Here is an 11,236-nt window from a genome sequence, read left to right on the forward strand (position 1 = left end):
CCTGATATGATTGCTGAGGACTAATGGGGGCATAAGGAAGTGTAGTGAAGACAGCTGATGGTGCCCTGCTATCAAAAGATATAGCATCTGGGGTATTAAAGGCTTGAGGGTAAACAAGCGGCCATCTAGCACAGAAGCATCAAAGTCCACATAGAAAAAGCAAACCAGCCAGTGTGTTCACGAGGTGTCGCAGGGATCAGGTATCAAGCCTCAAGGGAAAACATTACATCACTATGAATGAGGGGCAGTGTGGAGTGGGGAACCAAAAGCCATTTCTGGGCAACAGGACATCCCCTTACAGAAGAATCTCAGGGAGGAGACAAGCCAGTCAGGGGCAGTGTACCAATGATGAAACATACAATTTCCTCTAGTTCTTTCCCCACCCCATCCATAGGACCCAAGTTAATCTCTGTATCATTGCAATTTAAGTATATCTGCTGCCGAAGCAAGCACACCTCTAGTTCTTAAATGTTTTCTCCCTCCAACTATCATGATCCCAATTCTATCTTACAAATCCAGCTGGACCAGAGGATGTACTCTAGTACAGATGGGAACTGGAAACACAGGGAATACAGGACAGATGAACCCTTAAGGTCCAATGGGGAGAGGGGTGATACTGGGAGGGTGGAGGGAAGGTGGGGTAGAAAGGGGGAACCGATTACAAGGATCTACATATAACCTCCTCTCTGGAGGTCGGTCAACAGAAAAATGGTAGAAGGGAGATGGACAGTGTTAGATATGACAAAATAATAATGACTTGTAAATTATCAAGGGTTCATGAGGGATGTGTGAAGGGGGCGGGGGATGAGCTGATGCCAGGGGCTCAAGTGGAAAGTAGATGTTTTGAGAGAGATGATGGCAACAAATGTGCAAATGTGCTTGACACAATGGATTGATGGATGGATAGTGATAAGCATTGTACGAGCCCCCAATGAAATGATTTTTTAAAAAGAGGGAGATAAGGAAGGACACTAAATAATGCTCATGGGACCAGTACACAAAAAACTCTAAGCATTGTAAACATATATTTCCAGAATGGGTGACCCACTGATTACGTCAACCAAACACTCCAAAAGATGAAAAAAGAAATCACAGCCTCAATAATTATAGTGGGTGACTTCAATACACCGCTGAGAAAGATAGATCACAGGGAAAGAGGCTAGAGATCTAAATACTACAATTAGATAATTTGACCTGATAGATATTTACAGAGCTTTTCATTCAAATACAAAAAATTTCAAATTCTTTTCAAGCCTACATGGCACATATTCGAAGATAGACCACATACTGGAGCATAAGGTGAATCTTCATAAATTTAAGCACGTTGATAACATACAGACCGCTTTCTCTGTCCACTGTGCCATAAGGCTGGAAAGCAACAAAAGGAAGATGAAAAAAGACAAGAGCAAATAATTGGAGGATGAATAACCCTCTATTGCAAAAAGAGTGTGAACTGACACAAATCAGAGTTGAAATTAGGAAATTTCTAGAAACCAAAGCTAATGAGAACATGACATACCAAATGTTGTGGGACACAGCAAAGGCAGTTATCAGAGGAAGCTTCATAGCAATACATGCTCACCTGAAAAAGGAAAAAAAGAGTCATGATTGATATGCTGAAAAAAAATTTACAACTAGAGTACAGTCATCAGGACAATCCTACTAATAGCAAAAGAAAAGACATTATAAGAATCAGGGCTGAGAAAAAAAAATCAGGGCTGAGATTCAGCAGAGGGAAAATAAGAACATGATAAAAAACATTAATGCTGCTAAAAGTTCATTCTGTGAAAGGATTAACACAATCGGCAGACCGCTGGTAAACCTAACCAAAGAAAGGCGGGAACAAATTTCAATACCAAGAATGAAGGATGAAAAAGGGGACATTACAACAGACCCTAATGAAATCAAAAGTATAATTACACAGTACTATGACGGATTATACTCCAGTGAATTCAACAACTTGGAAGACATGGACAAATTCTTGGAAAAACAATCCCTCCCTAGACTATCCTCAATGGATGTCAAGAATCTCAACAGACCCATAGCAATAGATAAATAGACAAGGTTATCAAGGGATTACCAACAAAAAATCCCCTGGACCAGATGGCTTCACAGGAGAATTCTACCAAGCATTCAGGAAAGAACTAACACCAATCCTTCAAAAAATCGTACAGAACATAGAAAAAGATGGCAAACTCCTGAACTCCTTCTATGAAGCTAGTATAACTCTGGTACTAAAACCAGGCAAGGATCCCACAAAAATTGAGAACTACAGACCAGTATCCCTAATGAACATCGATGCAAAAATCCTTAACAAAGTACTGGCCAATAGAATACAAAAGTGCATAAAACAAATAATTCACCATGATCAAGTGGGATTCATACCAGAGAGGCCGGAATGGTTCAACATACGAAAAACCATTAGTATCATTTGCCACAAGGACATGAAAAATTATAAGAACCACATGATAATATCGATAGATGCGGAAAAAGTGTTTAATAACATCCAACACTAATTCCTCTTAAAGACATTCAAAAAGACAGGAATGGAAGGAAACTTCCTCAAGACAATACAAGCTATATTTGATAAACCAACAGCTAATGTGGAATTCAATGGAGAAAATACAAACACAATCCCACTGAAAAAGGACACCAGACAAGGATGCCCTTTCCCCCCACTCTTATTTAACATTGTACTGGAGGTTTTAGCTCACAGCATAAGGCAAAGAAAAGACATCAAAAGTATTTGCCTGGGGAAGGAGGAGGTGAAACTCGTTATTTTTAGATGCTATGATTTTATATATGGGAAATCCCAAAAGCTCCACAAGGGGAGTACTGGAAGTAATAGAGGAGTTTGGCAGAGTGGCAGGATACAAGATCAACAAACAGAAGTCTATCGGACTGCTATACACATGGGATAAGACCACAAAAGAGATTTTTTTAAAAGGTGGTACCCTTCACAATAGCTAAACGTGAAATATCTAGGGATATACCTGACTAAAAGAGCAAAAGATCTATGTGAGGAAAACTACAGAACACTATTACAAGAAACCAAGAGTGAACTCAACAAATGGAAGAATATCTCCTGCTTGTGATTAGAAGATTCAATATAGTAAAGATATCAGTTCTGTCCAAGGCACTAAGTTGAATGCAATCCTGATACAGTTACCCTTAGCTTTCCTCAAAGAAATGGAAAAACGTATTACCAACTTCATAAGGAGAGGGAAGTAGCACAGAATTAGCAGAGAACTCTTCAAGGAGAAGGACACAGTGGGAGGGTTTGCTTTACCTGACTTTAGCACATACTATACAGCCACAGGGGTCAAAACTGAATGGTATTGGTATAAAGACATACTCAGACCAATAGAAATGAACTGAAAACCTAGAAATACAATCATCAACCTACAGACAACTGATCTTTGATAAGGGCCCCAAAAAATATCCAATGGGATGCAGATGCCCTCTTTAACAAGTGGTGCTGGAAAAAATGGATGACTACCTGCAGAAAAATGAAGCAAGAGCCTTATCTCACTCCATGCACAAGAATAAACTCAAGGTGGATCACAGACCTTGAGGTAAAAGCCCAAACTATTATAGCCATCAATGAGGAAATTGGGACCAACTTGAGAATTTTGGTACAGGGAATACATAGGCTATCAGAAATAGGAAAGGATACAAATGCAGAGGAGGCACAAATTGACAAGTAGAATAAACTGAAGATAAAACATCTGTGTACATTGAAATAATTCACCATGAGAGTAATAAGAGAGCACACGCACTGGGAAAACATCTTTAACAATGACACATCAGACAAAGGCCTTACTGCTAAAATCTACAATGCCCTGCTACCTTCCAAAAAGGAAAACAGTAGTTGCCCAAATCCAGGTAGTATGGCAGGGGCCAGACCAAATCCGGGGATATATATGTAGCCATCTAAAAAGGAGGGGCGGGGAGTGGGGGGAGAAAAAGAACTGTGTAGTGGGGGAACAGTAGGTGGGCAAAGGACCTGAATAGAAGTTTCACAGAGGCAGAAATCCGAATGGCCAATAAACATATGAGAAAATGTTCCCGATCTTTAGCCATAAGAGAAATGCAAATTAAAACAATGAGCTACCACCCAACACCCTCAAAGATAGCCCAGTTAAAAAAATCAGAAAGCAACAAGTGTTGGAGGGGTTGTGGGGACACAGGAACTCTCATCCATTGCTGGTGGACCTATAGGTATGTATAGTCACTATGGAAACCAATCTGGCAATATCTAAAACAGACGAAAATCGAGCTACCATATGACCCAGCAATCCCCCTACTGGGCATATACCCAGAAGAGGCAAGAAACAAACTACAGCCAGACATCTGTGCTCCAATGTTCATTGCAGCACAGTTCACAATTGCAAGGAGTTGGAAACAACCCAAATTTCCATCAACTGACGAATGGATTAAGAACCAGTGGTACATACATAAAATGGAGTACTACACATCGGTAAAAAGCAGTGATTAATATATGAAGCACACCACTGCATTGGAAGAACTGGAGAAAATTATGCTAAGTGAAGTAAGCCAAGCACAAAAGGACAAGAACAACATGAGACTGCCAAGGTAAGCTTTAAAAAAAAAAAAATGCAAAAGGGGCATAGGAAAAAAGCTACTGTATACAAACATTCCTGGAGTGAGGTCCAGGTAGTATGGCAGGGGCCAGACCAAATCCAGGGATATATATGTAGCCATCTAAAAAGGAGGGTTGGGGAGGGGGGAAGAAAAAGAACTGTATAATGGGGGAACAGGGCATTCACCCACTCAAGGGGAGGGTGTTTTTTATATCTCCACAGGGAAAGAGGGACTAGACTTCAACCCAGTGCTCCAAGATGTGAATGCAACATACTGGCATGAAGTAGGGAACCAATAGAGAGGTCTGAGGGGCTGTCCCCAATCCCAACTATGTGGACAGAAGCCCCTCCCCCCAGAAGAATTTACTTCAGAGGACAGCACTGAAGCTGCAACTCTGGGAGAGGGACATTTCTGATCAGAGCACAGGGGAGCAAATGAATGGGGAGGAAGAGAGAGTGGTGCACATCCTGGTCCAGCAAGCCTGGAGGATGGTATCCCTGCCAAGAGCAGCCAATCCACAGAAAAGGCCATAGGGCTGGCTCCACTGAGACATGACATCCCTCAATGACCCATAGCTCTATAGGAAACAACACTGGAGACACAGAGTGGGAATTGCGCCCAATCTGACCCCACCACGCTGAAGAAAAACACTAAAGGAATGCAATAGAATAGCAAGAGGAACAGAGCAAGGAAGTCCTGAGGGAGTACCAAAAATAGACTTTGGGACCAGTATGTAGCACCCTATCAGACTCGACCAGAAAACACTCCTAAAGGCTAACAAATGGTCACTGAACTAATTACAGGCATTTTTTTCATTGGTTGTTTTGTTTTCTTTTGTTGCTTTGTTTTGCTCTGTCTTATTTTTATGTGTAGTATTAAATTAAAATGTGCGGAGGGTGGGGTGGATGCCAGCCCCACCTGCTACTAGTACTCACTGGTTCAGTAATACTACTTCTGGGTTCAGTAATTACAATTGTACGGGTGAGATATATAAGTATTATATTAAAGTCATCGAGAGCATGAGAGATATTACAATGATGCAGTCAGACACGTTACATGGTCATGGTAGCATTGCTCACCTTAGCCCAGCTTGGTAATCCACGTGGAGGGAAGGGGAAATGAAGGAGGGCAAGGGAACAAGGGAGAGGGAGGAAGAGAGGGGAGCCAGAGAGAGTCAGAGAGGTCCGAGAGCTCTATATTGCTGACTCACGCCTATATACCTTTTGGGGGCATGCCAGCCCACTAATTACAGGTAGAGACATACGTCACAGGGAGGAGCTACCCTATAGGTTACACAGCAATGAGAGGGTGGTCTAGGGGGTAGTCTCTGGGTCTCCATAGGAACCATTATCAGTAGGGTGAAAACTCCTCCTACAGGAGCCTGTCCATTGTCCCCAGAGGCAGGGAGCAGGCCCACCCCTGTGGTGGGATGAGACAGCAGTCTGGCAACTGATTGCCTTCAGGGGAGGGAATGCCTACGTATCTGACCTTCCCCCACATTTATGCATGTTATTATTTCTGCACTTCTATCTAGATAAGTTGGATAAACAATCTGGAGGAGAAAACAACAGGACCAATGGTTCCCGCAGGACATGAGAGAGATTGGGGTTGGGGGAAAGGAAGTGGTGTAAACAAACCCAGGGAAAAGGAAGCAAGTGATTCAAAATCGATGGTGAGGAGGTTGTAGGAGGCCTGGTAGGTCTTGATCAAGGGTAATATAACTTAAAGGTAAACAAGCGGCCATCTAGCTCAGAAGCAACAAAGTCCACATGGAATAAGCACAACCAGCCTGTGTGATCACAAGGTGTTGAAGGGATCAGGTATCAGGCATCATCAGAACAAAAATCAAATCATTGTGAATGAAGGGGAATGCTGATTGGGGATCCAAGACCCATCTATAGGCAACTGGACATCCCCTTACAGAAGGGTTTCGAGGAGGATATGAGCCAGTCAGGGTGCAGTGTAACAACGATGAAACATACAACTTTCCTCTAGTTCCTAAATGTTTCCTCCCACCCCCACCCCACCCACTATCATGATCCCAATTCTAACTTACAAATCTGGCTAGACCAGAGGATGTACACTGGTACAGATAAGAACTGGAAACACAGGGAATCCAGGGCGATGATCCCTTCAGGACCAGTGTGAGAGTGGTGATACAGGAAGGGTGAAGGGAAGGTGGAGTAGAAAGGGGGAACCGATTACAAGGATCTACATATAACCTCCTCTGTGGGGGATGACAACAGAAAAGTGGGTGAAGGAAGACGTCAGACTGTGTAAAATATGACAATATAATAATTTATAAATTATCAAGGGTTCATGAGGGAGGGGGGAGCAGGGAGGAGGGGGAAAATGAGCTGATACAAGGACTCAAGCAGAAAGCAAATGTTTTGAAGAATGATGAGGGCAACAAATGCACAAATGTGCCTGACCCAATGGATTCATATATGGATTGTGACAAGAATTCTATGAGCCCCAATAAATGATTTTTTTAAAAGTTGTATGATCCCCCATTAAAATGATTTTTTTAAAGAAAAATGTTCACAATCACTAGCCATCTAGTTCATGCAAATCAAAACGATGATAGCAACACCTACATAATGACGCTAAATTAAAAACATAACAGAAATCAACAAATTCTGGCAAGAGTGGGAACATTAGAACTCTAATACACTGCTGTTGGAACTGGAAATATGTACAACCACTGTGGAAAGCAATATGGGAATAGAAATTGCATATGATCCAGCAATCCCAGTGCTGGGTATATATGCAAAAAGAGAAAAAGTCTTATCGTGTGTGTTAGGCCGGGTTGTCTATAGAAACATTCATTTATGTATGAGAAAGAACCTTTCACCAAGAAGTAATTATTATCAAGAAGGAATCCCAGCCCAGAGGAACATAAGTTCCTCTTCAGTCTCATGCAGCTGCAGGCCAGTGATTCTGAGACGCAAACCAGGGAGCAGGTGGATCACAGGCTGGTGAGGGCTGAGTCGTGTGGATCCTACATAGGTAGGAACATGACAGAGTGCAAATAATTCTCAGGCAGATCTCAGCAAGCAGGAAGGCAAAGTGGGCAAAGAAAGAAAGAGAATTTCTCAGTTTCTTTTTATAAGACACTCTCACCCCTAAGAGGCATCATCAGAAGGTAACCTGATGGACAGATTGTACTCTACCCCTACATTTTCATGAAAATTCAAGTTGATATAAATTCCTCTATCACAGGGTGGACAGACATGTGCATTCCTATGTTCACTGTAGCACTTGCACAATAGCAAATGGAAGGAAACAATTTAAGTGTCCATCAGTATAAAACTGGACAGGTGGCTTGGAACTACCATATACTTACTATTTTAATATCCTCCTTGCTTTATTAAGATGTATATTAAAATGGTATGTATGGCTCTGCCCCTCACAATGAATACAATTCAGAGATTTGCATTATCATCAACCCCCATTGCTTCTGCAAATAGTGCCAGTCACTTCAGCTTTTAATCTCTACAAATCAATATTTCATCTATTACAATTCATAGTGTGCACTTGTGTAATCTCCTTTGTTGAACTGTGTTTTAAATTCTATTCCATTGGCTAAACTAATCACACTTTCGATAGTATTATTTATGCCCCAGGGAAATGACTGATGATGTTCTCTAACATAAAATGACAATGATGTCTAACCCACCCAAGGGGAGGGTACTGTTTATATCTCCACAGGGAAAGAGGGACCAGACTTCAATTTGGTGCTCCAAGATGTGAATGCAACATGCCGGCATGAAGTAGGGAACAAGCAGAGAGGTCTAAGGGGCCGGCCCCAACCCCACCTATGTGGACAGCTGCCCCTCGACACAGAAGAATTTACATCAGAGGACAGCACTGAAGCTACAGCTCTGGGAGAGGGACATGTCTGATCAGAGCACACGGGAGAAAAATAAGGGGTAGGAACAGAGCTGAGCACATCCTGGCCCACCAAGCCTTGAGGACAATATCCCTGCTCAAAGCAGCCAATGCATTGAGAGGACGATATGGCTGGCCCCACTATGAGACACGACATCCCTTACTGACCCATAGCCCTACAGGGAACAACACTGGAGACATAGTGTGGGAATTGCACCCGATTTGACCCCACCACACTGAGGCAAAACACTAAGGGCAAGCAACAGAACAGCAAGGGGAGTAGAGCCAGGAAGTCCTGAGGGAATACCAAAAATAGACAGGGGCCAGGGCGTGAGACCCCATCACGTTCGACTGGAAAAACACCCCTAAAGGTTTGCAAACAGACCTTGAACTACTTACAGGCTTTTCTTTTTTTTTGTCATTGGTCTTTTGTTGTTGTTTTGTTTTCTTTTGTTGCTTGGTTTTGCTCTCTCTTGTTTTTGTGCATATCATTATCTCTGCAGGTCTATCTAGATAAGATAGGCTAGATAAACAATCTGGAGGAGAAAACAACAGGACCAACAGTTCGGGGTGGGGCATGCGAGAGGGGAAGGTGGGGGAAAGGAAGTGGTGTTAACAAACCCAGGGACAAGGGAACAACAAGTAATCCAAAATCAGTGGCGAGGAGGGTATAAGAGGCCTGATAAGGCTTGATCAAGGGCTGTGTAACTGAGAGGAATTACTGAAACCCAAATGAAGGCTGAGCATTATAGTGGGACAAGAGGAAAGTAAAAGGAAATAGATGAAAGAACTAGGAGGTAAAAGGCATTTATAGAGGTTTAAATACAAGCATGTACATATGTACTTATATTTACATATGATGATGGGGAAATAGATCTATGTGCATATATTTATAGGTTTAGTATTAAGGTAGCAGATGGACATTGGGCATCCACTCAAGTACTCCCTCAATGCAAGAACACGTTGTTCTATTCAACTGGCATTCTATGATGCTCACCTTCCCGACACAAACGCTAGAGACAAATGAGTGCATAAGCAAAGGTGGTGAAGAAAGCTGACGGTGCCCAGCTATCAAAAGGTATAGCATCTGGGGTCTTAAAGACTCAAAGATAAACAAGTGGCCATCTAGCTCAGAAACAACAAAGTACACATGGAAGAAGCATACCTGCCTATGTGATGATGAGATGTCCAAGGGATGAGGTATCAGGCATCAAAGAATAAAAAATCATATCATTGTGAATGAGGGGGAGTGTGGAGTGGGAACCCAAAGCCCATCTGTAGGCAACTGGGTATCCCCTTATAGAAAAGTCACTGGGAGGAGACCAGCCAGTTAGGGTGCAGTGTAGCAATGATTAAACATACAACTTTCCTCTAGTTCTTAAATGCTTCCACCTCTCCGCCCACCCCCAACTATCATGAGCCCAATTCTACCTTACAAATCCGGCTAGACCAGAGGATGTACACTGGTACAGATAGGAACTTCAAACACAGGGAATCCAGGACAGATGAACCTCTCAGGACCAGTGGTGAGAGTGGTAATATCTAGAGGGTGGGGTAGAAAGGGGAAACTGATTACAAGGATGCACTTACAACCTCCTCCTTGGGGGGCGGACTATGGAAGGATGGGTGGGGGACGGTGTAAGACATGTCAAAATAATAATAATTTATAAATTATCAGGGGTTCATGAGGGAAGGGGGAGGGGAGGATGGAGAAAAATGATGAACTGATATCAAGGGCTTGGAAAGAGTGCAAATGTTTTGAGAATGATGGTGGCAGCAGGTGTGCAGTGTGCCTGACACAATGGATGGACGTATGGATTGTAATATGAGTTTTACAAATCCCCAATAAAATTATATATTTTTAAAATGATGATGTCTCTAAGGTGAACCAGAGCCATATGTAAACCATAGATATATGAATGGATTTGGGCTCACACTTAATTCTAGTCCCAATGTAAAAGCAATTAGCTCTTGTGACTCTTTTTGATACTTGCCCTCATGAAGACATCACTGAATATATATGGGCACGATAGCAAAGTATAGTGAAGAAAATAGATGGTGCCTGGGTATCAGAAAGAGTGGCTTCTGGGGTCTTAAAGGTTTGTCTTAAAACAAGCAGCCATCTAAGTGAGGCATCAACTAAGTGCACTTAGAAGAAGCACACCAGCATCTTGGGATGCAAGGATGGTAAATAATATAATCCAAATATGAAGGAGGGAATAGTATGAGAATTTAAATCGTGAAAACCTGGTTTGCAGAAGGCTAGGGATAATGATGGAAGCCCCAAATCCATGTGCAGGATGAACACACATAGTTTAAGCCTCTGGCGCATCCCTCTGACAATAGTCCAGGGATGTAAACAGCTTTGCTATCAGACAGAGAGCATTGTAGAGGTGATTATAGTACATGTAGCTAGGTTCAAATGTAATGTAATATCTTATTTGATCTCTCTTTTGGCCAATTTAAAAGTTGTTTTGGCTAAAAAAAACAAAAGTGAAGGGAACTACACATGGATTTGGCCACCGATGAGTCCTCCGGGACCGTAGACTGGGGATGTGAAAACCATGCTGTCATGCAGAGTGTATTTGAAAGTGAATCCTAGCAGGTGTAGTTAGGCTAAAATATAGCAACAGATCACTTGATCTCTTTGCCCCACTTTAAAGTCGCCTAGTTTTTAATGTTTTCTGCTTTCTTTTCGATTGAAATTTTTCTCTATTTTATTTGGTTACTTTTTTTTTTT

This window comes from Echinops telfairi, unplaced genomic scaffold, assembly GCF_000313985.2.
Source record: "Echinops telfairi isolate 266 unplaced genomic scaffold, ASM31398v2 ScPeMD7_18;HRSCAF=68, whole genome shotgun sequence".
NCBI classification, from domain to species: domain Eukaryota; kingdom Metazoa; phylum Chordata; class Mammalia; order Afrosoricida; family Tenrecidae; genus Echinops; species Echinops telfairi.